The following is a 10415-nucleotide window of genomic DNA, read 5'->3' as shown; positions in this document are numbered from 1 at the left end:
TATATAAGAATAGACATCTCCTATATAAAATGTGCAAGTTAGTATAGCACGTTTGACGTCGGAATTGAAATAGTGATGGAATTTGTAATTCTCAATTTTGTCAAACGACTAAGCAAATTTTAATGAATTCTCGGAAATTAAAATTCTCATCATGAATTCTTAGGTAATGAATATTTGGATCCATGACGGGGCCAGTAAAGGGCTGGGAGCATATCCCCTCAAAATTGAATCTTGAGAGAGAGAGAGGGTTTTTACTATTTGGAAGTTATAGCCTTTAAATTATGTGTTTGAGGATTCTTTCATAATGGTTTATAGCCAAAAATATTTTTCTAACTCATAACATTTCAATTAAATAAAAGGAAAAGTTAACAGATATTTTAAGAGCATTGATTTATAAAATTTTATTAGAAAAGAAAAAAAAAGTAACTAAATTTTTTTTACAACTTTTTATTTTTTTTAATAAAAGTAGTATTAAAATCTTCCTAAAGTGATTCATTAGTAAATGTTCTAAAAACATCCGTTAATCGAACCTCTAAATAAATTATTAAAAATAGAATAAAACTGAGACTAAAATGACCTAATTTTCCTATGACTCAAACAAAATGTCTAATAAATCCACATTTTTCTATTACAATTCTCTTTTGTAAGCAAGTGTTACTAGTGGCAGAGTATCGCCACATATCTTTCATGTCATATTCACTCTTGCATATTAGGTCATAGTAAGAATATTTCCTCAAAAAAAAAAAAAAAAAAGTCATAATAAGAATATGTGGGTTTATTCTCTAATTACTGTCTCTTTTTTTCTCTCAAATTTTTAATAATCTCATCATCACTAAGATTTTTATTGATTTCATTTTTTCAAGTAAAAAATGTAATTTTTAATTTTTATCCATATTTAATTTCATTCAAAATAACTTTTTTACTTCAATACATAAGATAGATCTGTTATTTGTTAAATCTAACTATACAAACAAGAACTGGGATGATTTTTCCTCAAAAAAAAAAAAAAAAAAGAGCTGGGATGATTTATTATTAATCCTTGCTGTAATATAACTTTGAAAAATGTCCAAGTTAAAACCTATTGATATAGCCTTTGAAAGAAAAGATGTTGACAATATAAAAGGCAACAAACCTTTAATTTTTCTATTACAATTTCCATTTCCAAAGAGTGTCCTCACTACACCAAGGATGATTTTTTTTTTTTTTTCTTTTGGGTCTATATTAAAATAAAAATTGGTGAGAATTTTAGCTCATATTTGTTACTTGATTATTTCAATTCTTTAAATTAAATAGTATAGGATACAATTTTAATCGTGGATATTTAGTTATATTTTTTTTTTCATTTATTTGCATGCTAATTGATCAAAGATATATATATTTACTTATTTATTTATTTTAGTTTCATATTTTTCTTAATTTGAGTACATATTTGGTGGACACTTTTTGTTGTATATCTGTTAGTTCATACAATATTTCCTGATTTGGCCCCCTAAAAATAAATTTCTGACTTCGTCTTTGATTTAGATACTTGGTGGCGCCTATAAATAGTCTAATTGTGTGTTTTGAAACAATTAAGTAAATTAGAGAGGCAAAGCCAAGAGAAAAACCTGATGGCGTCTAAGTCCAACCAAGACCCACAACCAGCAGACGCGGCGGCTTCATCTAGAGAAGAGCAAAAAGGGCCACTTGTGCATCTCCGTGGCAATGATGAAGTACCCAATCCTGAACCATCTAAAGAAGAGCAAAAAGGGCCACTTGTGCAGCTCCGTGGCGATGATCAAGTATCCAAAAAAGACCAGAAAAAGGCTGATCCGTGATGATGATAAAACTACTAGGACCTGTCACTGCCAACAGTGAAAAAAAAATAACTAATAGAGCGTAATAAAGAAAAGAAGGTCTTTTAGGTTACGTGGTTTTGGCTACTCGACAGTACAATAAGGTCTCATGGGTTCTTATCTTTGTTACAATGTCTGTGGCAGAAGTTGTTGTTATTGTTGTTAAGTAAGTCTTTAACGTTGCGTGGTTTTGGCTATTCGTGCACACAATAAGGTGGCTAGGGTTCTTATCCTTGTTACAATGTTTGCGGCAGCTGCTGTTGTTGCCGTCGTCGTTGCGTGTTCTTCTTGGGTCAATAAACATCAGTCCTATGAATCCCTTCGGGGATGAATGAGTAGATGGAATGATTGTTGTGTTATTTTCTTTACCTTTTATGTAATGAATGAAATTATATTCAACCAAGAAAAAGTATAGCAGTAGTACCTACACAAATACAGGTAACTATGCTGCACTCTCATACGTACAGCCATACACCTTAACAACAAAATGGAAACAAAAGCGGCTCCAATGATTGGTTCAATACAGATAAAGGCGTATTCCATTTTCTGTAATTTTTAGGGAGATCTTTTCAAAGGCTTGCTAGAACATATTATATCTTACATAATTTTTTATATTTTGAAAAGTCCATATTATCCTAAGAAGTGTGAACACTTCATTTGAAGTGTCATACTCGTGTCATTTCAGCATTGTACACATTGTGTCAGGTTTTAATTTTTTAGAAATTGCTCATATCGCTATGTTATACCCGTACCCATATATGTGTATGCTTCCTAAGTACTATCTCACTTTTAACAGTCCTAGCATGATTCCTTGGACACTTTTCCAACTAAAGATGGAAAATATGGACAAGCCAAGCTATCCACCAAATAAAACAGAGGAAATCATTCCTTTTAAAGATGCAACAGCGCCTGCTGTAATTCGATATTCTAAATACTAAACATCTGCCTTTTGGTTAAAGAAAATTCAAGAATTAATTATATATCTATGATCTGATAGGATAAACATTCTAAACTTACTTTGTTTCCACCAAGTATGGATTGAATAAGTTGAACTCTCTTGGTAGAAGAGAGTTTTTTAGGCACCGTATAGTCCTGAGCAAGTGATTGTTGGATATATATATATATATATATATGACACTTACACCCTTTATAGTTACCTACTTACTCTGTTGCACCTTAGGGTTAAAATAAATAGAAATAAAGATGATGAGACATGAAAGGACAAAAATAACTACTCATTTCCGCCCTACTCCTTCCTTGTAATTTTATGGTATTAGTTATTTATTTGCTCCACTTTCAAACCACAAATGGTAATTACGGGCAAACCATTAGAGTATCGGTATTAGTTTACCTAAATTTTTCTTCGTATTTAATTTTAAAATAAGAACTAATTTTTTTATTTTAACTGCTTTACCTTCACACTCATATTAAATTCCTTATTCCAAATTCTATATCATTTAATTATTATTTCTTCAATCATTTTTTATTATTTTTTTCACTTCTAAAAACAATCATTTTTCTTTACCACGGTTACCAAAATACAAAAAGCAATAAACAAATGAAATAGGGAGTGAACAATGCTACCTAAAGATACAGAGCAACTGTAACAAATCCCCATAATAAGGAAAAGATAGGTAAGCAGATGGGTGGTTTTTTTGGGTTTCCTTCCCTATTTTGTTCCTTGACCCAATTTTAGGGAACATGTTAACAATGCTCTAAGAGAAGTAAATTTAAAGTGAAAATATATAACGGGTCCCTAAATTTTGAGTAAAGCTCAATTTAGGTCTCTAAAATTTAGAATGTTCTTTTTTCAATCCCCAATAAAATGAAAATGTATCAAGTTAGTCAGATTACATAATCTTGTCATCAGAATGGAGCATCACGTGGCTTTGTTTTATTTTTCCATGTGAAAATAAAAACATTTGTAGGATAAAATATAGGGTTCAATTTTCGTTTATTTATTTTATTTTATTTTTTGTAATTTTATAGAATATGACTTTATTTTGTTATCTTAGGAGTATTTTAGTCGAAACTGAGTTCTTATGTAGAGAGTATTTATTAGGATCTCTTTAAGAATACTTTTTTTAGGTGATTTTTTGTTCTTTATCATTTTTTTTTTTTAAATGCTGATTTTATTCCTGAATTTTTCCTAGCTGCCAAAGACATCTTTTGTGTTTTCCTATATAAATTAATTGGTGTAGCCCCAGTGATACAAACTACAGGTTAATAAAATATTAGAGAGGTTCCCTTATTCTTTTCTTGTTGATTCATGAGTTTTTTTTTTTTATAGATTCAAGAAATGAAGGATTAATGGGTTTCTTCTTGAAATAGATGTGTTATATATTTCTTATGGCTATTCCTATGCGTCAATTTGTATAAAAGGGTTGTCCTTTTCCTATTCTTGTTACTAATGAATAGGATAGAAGAAGTTTTCGCCACGGAAGAGAAATCCTTAAGAGGGATAAAATCCTTCAGTTTTAATGTGACCCCCAACAAGTATTATATAACATGCAGCAAACACCCACAACTATCTTTAATAGGATGGAGACAGACATTGAAGACATCTCAGAACCAGGCTAGGGTAACCACAAGCAATGCTATAACAATAATGAATAACAAAATTTGCTTGTTAGTCCAAAGATTAACGACAATAGGAGTTTTGAAAACCATACGGAGAAATATTGCTCACCAACAACCTACTGGTAATGATATTTCCTTTCATACAATTCATTAGGGTTATAGATCTTATGAAAATATCGAAAATTTCAATAGCTTTTATAAGGAATTTTTTTCTTGATTGATAACTTGATCGTGAATATTTCTTTTACTGTATGGATATTTTTAAGGAGAGAACGGTTAAACACGCTTAATATATGCTTAGTTGGATGCCTTAGGTTAGTATGAACAAATATAATATTATAGAACCAATGAGGTAATGAAAAATTTATTTTATGGCCAAGGATAAAAAATATGCTTGCAATTTAAATTTTTCCCTCCATTATAATATATTATTGTCACATACACAGTAAATTTACTAACTAAAAAGTTCATACTCAATAAATTATATTGATGAGCTCTATATTTAACCAGAGAAGATATAACATTAGAGATCAGCCATATAGGGCCAAGTTTTGAAGAAAATCTTGAACAGGTTGATAAAAATCAAGTCTTATAACAAGTTGATGAATTTAAGACTTGAAAATGATACTTTTGAAAAAATTGATGTTGTTAGAAATTGGGCTGGTTTTGGTCCAACCCATAAACCATGGCCCATGGATCGTCCACATGGGTTATCTGATAAGTGAGTTTAAATTTGAACTTAACAGATATTGATATGAGTTATCAATATCAGTAGTGGAGTCATTTAAATTTAAAAGATGAGATCTTTTAGGGATCACATATATCTAATAGTAAGTGAATCTCTACTAGTATTTAAATACTCCTACATCAGTCAAATAGTGGTTAGACACAGTGAGAAAACATACGTATAGTTTTGAGTGCTCTCTCAAAATAAGCCGTCTCTCTGGGACATCATCTACTGTTCCCTAGAATTTGGAGCGTGGAAATTAGGAGAGACTCTAGTAGCCTTTCCTGCGACTTGGAGGTGTTCCACAAAGGAGATCGTGAGGAGTTCGTAAAGCAAGCAAAGTGAAAGATCCGGCAATTTGGTGATCTGCTCCACCAAAGGTATGTGTCTACATGACATCTAGTAAAGTATATATTTATTCAACATTGGTATCAGAGCCGTTTTATGCTTGTTTTCACTCTTGAATGATGCCATGATCTCTTAAATATATAATCCCATATGCATGCTAAAAATTAAAAGTTTAAGTAATTTTTAATTTTTTCAGATCTGTAATTTTTTTTAATTTTTCAGATCTGTAATTTTTTTTTAGGCATGTTATGGCATGTAGAGAGAGAAATAAAAAGCTCTAAGTTTTGATTGTTTACATGAAATCTGAAATTTACAGGCTTATTTTGACCCATTAAATCTTGTTTAATGTCAAATATTTTTTAATGATTTGAAAGTACATTCCATAAGCTTTAAAACGACAGTTTACATGCTTAATTTAGACTTTAAATGAGAAAGTTATGGTCTTTTAAAGATTATGGTTGTATTTGATAAAATCTGAAAATTTGATGTCTAACGTGGAAGAGGATGAACAATAAAGTGAAAATTGTTTTATAATAGTGTACCGTGCGGGCTCCACTAACCACTAATTGTTTGAGTGGTTATCTAATATTGTGTAATGTATAGGAGCCCCACGTTGATGTTAGTGTGTTAGTTACACTAGAACACTATCCTTGTTTTATATACACACAAACATAAGGGCCCCACACTACTTTATTAGTTACACCTTGATAAAGATAATGTGCATATCACGTTGGTGTATCACATATTGTTGTTGTTTCCTTCAACAAGGAAACTGTGCAAGTGATAAGCCACATGCAAGTGGTTGTGTGGGTTTGTAATATTGTTTACAAACAGTGGGTTTTTAATTTATATATATATATATATATATATATATTTTTTTTTTTTTTTTTTAATTTATAGTAAAACTATATATATTCTTAATTTTGTTTAGACCACATTTTTTCTAATGTGACATATGTGTACTTGTAGTGGCAATTTTTTTTAACTGTAATGTTAAAATATAATTGTGATAACATGAGAAAATTGTGAAATTAGTTTTCTAATTTTCTGTATAATTATGCATGGTTTCAATCTTTGAATTAATTTATGATGTCTTTTTAACATATTGTGATATGATTGAATTGATATTATATGAATGCATTATGTGATGAATATGTATCCAAAGGGTTTATGAAACTCTTTGGCTCATCTCTATAGTTAAAGATTGTATTGGTAATTTATGCAACATGTATATTTTTATTTATTGTTATTATGGATGGATAAGACAATTTTGAAATTATTTGGTAACGTGGCATCCCCAATTTTTTTTAATTACAAATAGAATCTTTGTAATAGGATACTTGAATATGTAATTTTTTGGGCCAATGTTTTTTGGCAATTCTTTGGGCCATTGTTTTTGGCAATGTAATTTAAGGCTATGTAATTTAATTTTGGAAGCCATGTAAGGGAATGTGTTTCACGGTTACCTATAATTTTCAAATTTTGTCTTAGCATGTTGTATGAAATTACCAATAGGGCTTATAGTGGAGCCCATGCACAATGTGTTGTGCACAAAAAAATGTATGGACACATGTTATATTTATGATTTAATACGTGGATGGTGTGAGGTTTTATTCTTCACAAAATTTTATTTAAAAATCAATTAGATGTGTTATTTCAATTTAAATAGTGAAAGATGATTATGAGCTTAGCGAAATTTTCGATCTTACTATGTAGAAAGGAATATCATGGTCTAGTTGGATTTTTTGGAAATAAAATCTAAAAATGTATGTGCTAACGTCAACTTGTGTAATGAATGTAGTGAGCATGGCCACTAAGAATGTAGTTGCTGATCTAACTAAGGGTGAGAAACTAGATGGAACCAACTATGATATGTGGCATAGAAAAATTCAATATCTGCTTAATGAACAAGAGGTCCTTGAAACCCTAACCAATGTGATGATGCAACCTGAAAATGGGAATACTGCCCAACATCGCCGTGACTTAGAGGCCTATGAGTCTTGGGTTAAGAAAGATCGTTGTGCATGCTTCACTATGCTAAGTAGCATGCACAATGATCTTATTGGGGAGTTTGAGAACTACCCAAATGCCCAAGAGATGTGGAACCAGCTTAAGATTGCCTTTGGAGGGACTTCAGCAACTAGGTTGCGGGCTCTTACTTTGAAGTTTGAGCAATATGTTATGGATTCAAAACATAACATAGCTGAACATCTAAGGACAATGTCAGCATTGATCCGTGACCTAAAGGCTGCTGGTAATAATCTCTCTGATGAACAACAGGTCACAGCGGTGATACGTTCACTGCCTGAACCTACTTGGGGGCAAATGAAGCTTGTTTTGACACATAGTGAGAATATCAAGACTTTTACTGATATTTCTCGTCATCTCGAACTTGAGGCAGAGCGCATGGGGGCGCACCAAAACACCCTTCTTGTCGCCCAATCTGGGCAGCGGAAGGCATTCAGGCCTAAACGCAAAGGACAAGGGAGGAATGCCAAAGGAGCTGGTAACCTTGGGCCTAAAGAAGGCAAGATAGCAAAGCGCCAAAAGGGCAAGCGTGCTAAGAAGGACAAGGCAAAGATCAAGTGCTACAACTGTGGTAAGAAGGGTCACTTCGCTCGTGAGTGCACTGAGCCGAAGAAGGTATCCATTCTTAACAACTCTACTATTACTTATGTTTGTACACATGTTTTTGTTGCTCATACTATTCCTGGGTGGATTGTAGATTCAGGAGCAACCAAACATATAGCCAGAGATAGAGTTGGGTGTGTGGATTACAAAAGGATACCAACAGGCACACAGTACATTATTTTGGGTAACGGAGCTCAAGAAGAAGTCATAGGAGTTGGAACCTACCAACTCAAATTGCGTCTGGGACGTACGTTACTTCTTCATGATGTGCTTCATGCACCTGGTGTCCAATGTAATCTATTTTCAGTACTTACTATGCTTAGACTTGGATTTAGTTTCCGTTTTAATGGTCCTCAGTTGGATTTTTATTTAAATAAAACCTTGTATGGACATGGTTATTTATCTAATAATTTCTTTATGTTGGATTTAGATCATTCCTCTTTTTCTTTCATTGCTCATAATGATGATATTTCTGATTCTGTAATGTGGCATGCTAGACTTGGACACATAGGAAAAGATAGATTGGCTAGACTAGCTAGAGAAGGCCTATTGGGGTCTATCACTAATGTAAGCCTACCTATGTGTGAACCTTGTCTAGCTGGAAAGGCCTGTAGGAAGCCTTTTGGTAAGACTCCAAGGGCAACTCATCCTTTGGAATTAGTCCATTCAGACATATGTGGACCTATGAATGTTAAGGCACGCCATGGCGCCTCTTATTTTCTCACATTTATAGATGACTATTCACGTTTCAGTTATGTCTATCTGATTTCTCATCGCTTTGAAGCATTAGATTGCTTTAAGTGCTTTATGGCAGAGGTTGAGAATCAGAAAGAAAGGAACCTAAAGGTTTTTCGAACTAATAAGGGTCGTGAATATTTGTCTAAACAGTTTCAGAAACTGTGTGAGGAAAAAGGGATACGTAGGCAATTGACGATTCCTGGTACTCCACAACAAAATGGTGTTGCAGAGAGAAGGAATCGTACTCTATTAGAGATGGTTAGATCGATGATGGCGCAAGCCAACCTTCCAATTTCGTTTTGGGGGGATGCATTGATGACTGCTGCCTACATCCTTAATTGTGTGCCTTCTAAGTCAGTCCCCACAACACCATATGAGTTATGGACTGGTGCAAAACCCAATTTGGAGAACTTGCGGCCTTGGGGTTGTGCAGTTTTTGTTCACAGTACTTCCCATAAGTATGGGAAATTGGGCCCTAGAGCAAGTAAGAAAATCTTTATAAGATATTCAAAAAGCTCAAAGGGGTATGTAATGTATGGTGAACATTCTGATCGTGGAATGACTGAGATAGAGTCTCGTGATGTCAACTTCATTGAAGATGATTTTCCAAGCATCAGTGAAGCAAAACAAGATCTTCAGCTTTATGAGCTGCAAGAAATTAAAGATGTCATACCATCTTTGGGCGAGGGTGGAGAATCACAACTTCATCCTGAAATCGCCAAAGATAATGGGAGTGATTTTGCTCCTAGTGGGAGCAAACCACTAGATAGTGACACACAAGGATCCAAGGTACGTAGAAGTGAACGTGGAACTATTCCCCGTCGTCATTTTGAGATTGAGGGGGAATCTTTTATACGTGATTCACTGGACCTTGATGAGCCTGCTTCCTATGAGGAAGCATTAGCTTCACCTGCTTCACATGAATGGATAGTTGCCATGAGGGATGAGATGGATTCTATGGCAAAGAATCAAGTTTGGGAGTTGGTTGACCTTCCGCCTGGGCGCAAGACCATTGGAAACAAGTGGGTCTTAAAAATAAAGCGCAAGGCAGATGGATCGATTGACAAATATAAGGCTTGTCTCGTGGCGAAAGGCTATACCCAAAGAGAAGGGATAGACTATGAAGAGACTTTCTTCCCAGTAGTGAGATTTGTCTCTATTCGCCTTATTCTGGCTATTATTGCACATTTGGATTTGGAACTCTTCCAAATGGATGTAAAGACTGCATTTCTCAATGGAGAACTAGACGAGGAGATCTATATGGATTAACCTATTGGTTTTGAGGTCAAGGAACAAGGGCGCAAAGTGTGCCGCCTTAAACGTTCCATTTATGGCCTAAAGCAAGCGTCTAGACAATGGTATTTCAAATTTCATAAGGCTATTATTTCGATTGGTTTTGAAATGATGGAAGAAGACCATTGTGTGTATGTCAAACGATCAGGAAAGAGTTTACTTATCCTGTCTTTGTATATGGACGACATTTTGTTGGCTGGAAATGACATGGAGATGATTGTCACCACCAAAAGGTGATTGTCCTCTATTTTTGAAATGAAGGA

The 10415-nt window shown here is 33.6% G+C and overlaps 1 long non-coding RNA gene across 1 annotated transcript; it reads left to right on the top strand.

Moving 5' to 3' along the window:
• The first annotated feature begins 7931 nt into the window (after nucleotides 1-7931).
• On the top strand, nucleotides 7932-8550 carry LOC126707286 (uncharacterized). Its single transcript, XR_007648884.1, has 2 exons — nucleotides 7932-8133; nucleotides 8216-8550. It is a non-coding gene; the product is annotated as an uncharacterized LOC126707286 (long non-coding RNA).
• Nucleotides 8551-10415: the final 1865 nt, after the last annotated feature.

Source organism: Quercus robur, chromosome 2, assembly GCF_932294415.1.
Source record: "Quercus robur chromosome 2, dhQueRobu3.1, whole genome shotgun sequence".
In the NCBI taxonomy this organism is placed as follows: Eukaryota; Viridiplantae; Streptophyta; class Magnoliopsida; order Fagales; family Fagaceae; genus Quercus; species Quercus robur.
Note: the sequence above shows the minus strand (reverse complement) of the source record. Positions and strands in the feature narration are given on the sequence as shown.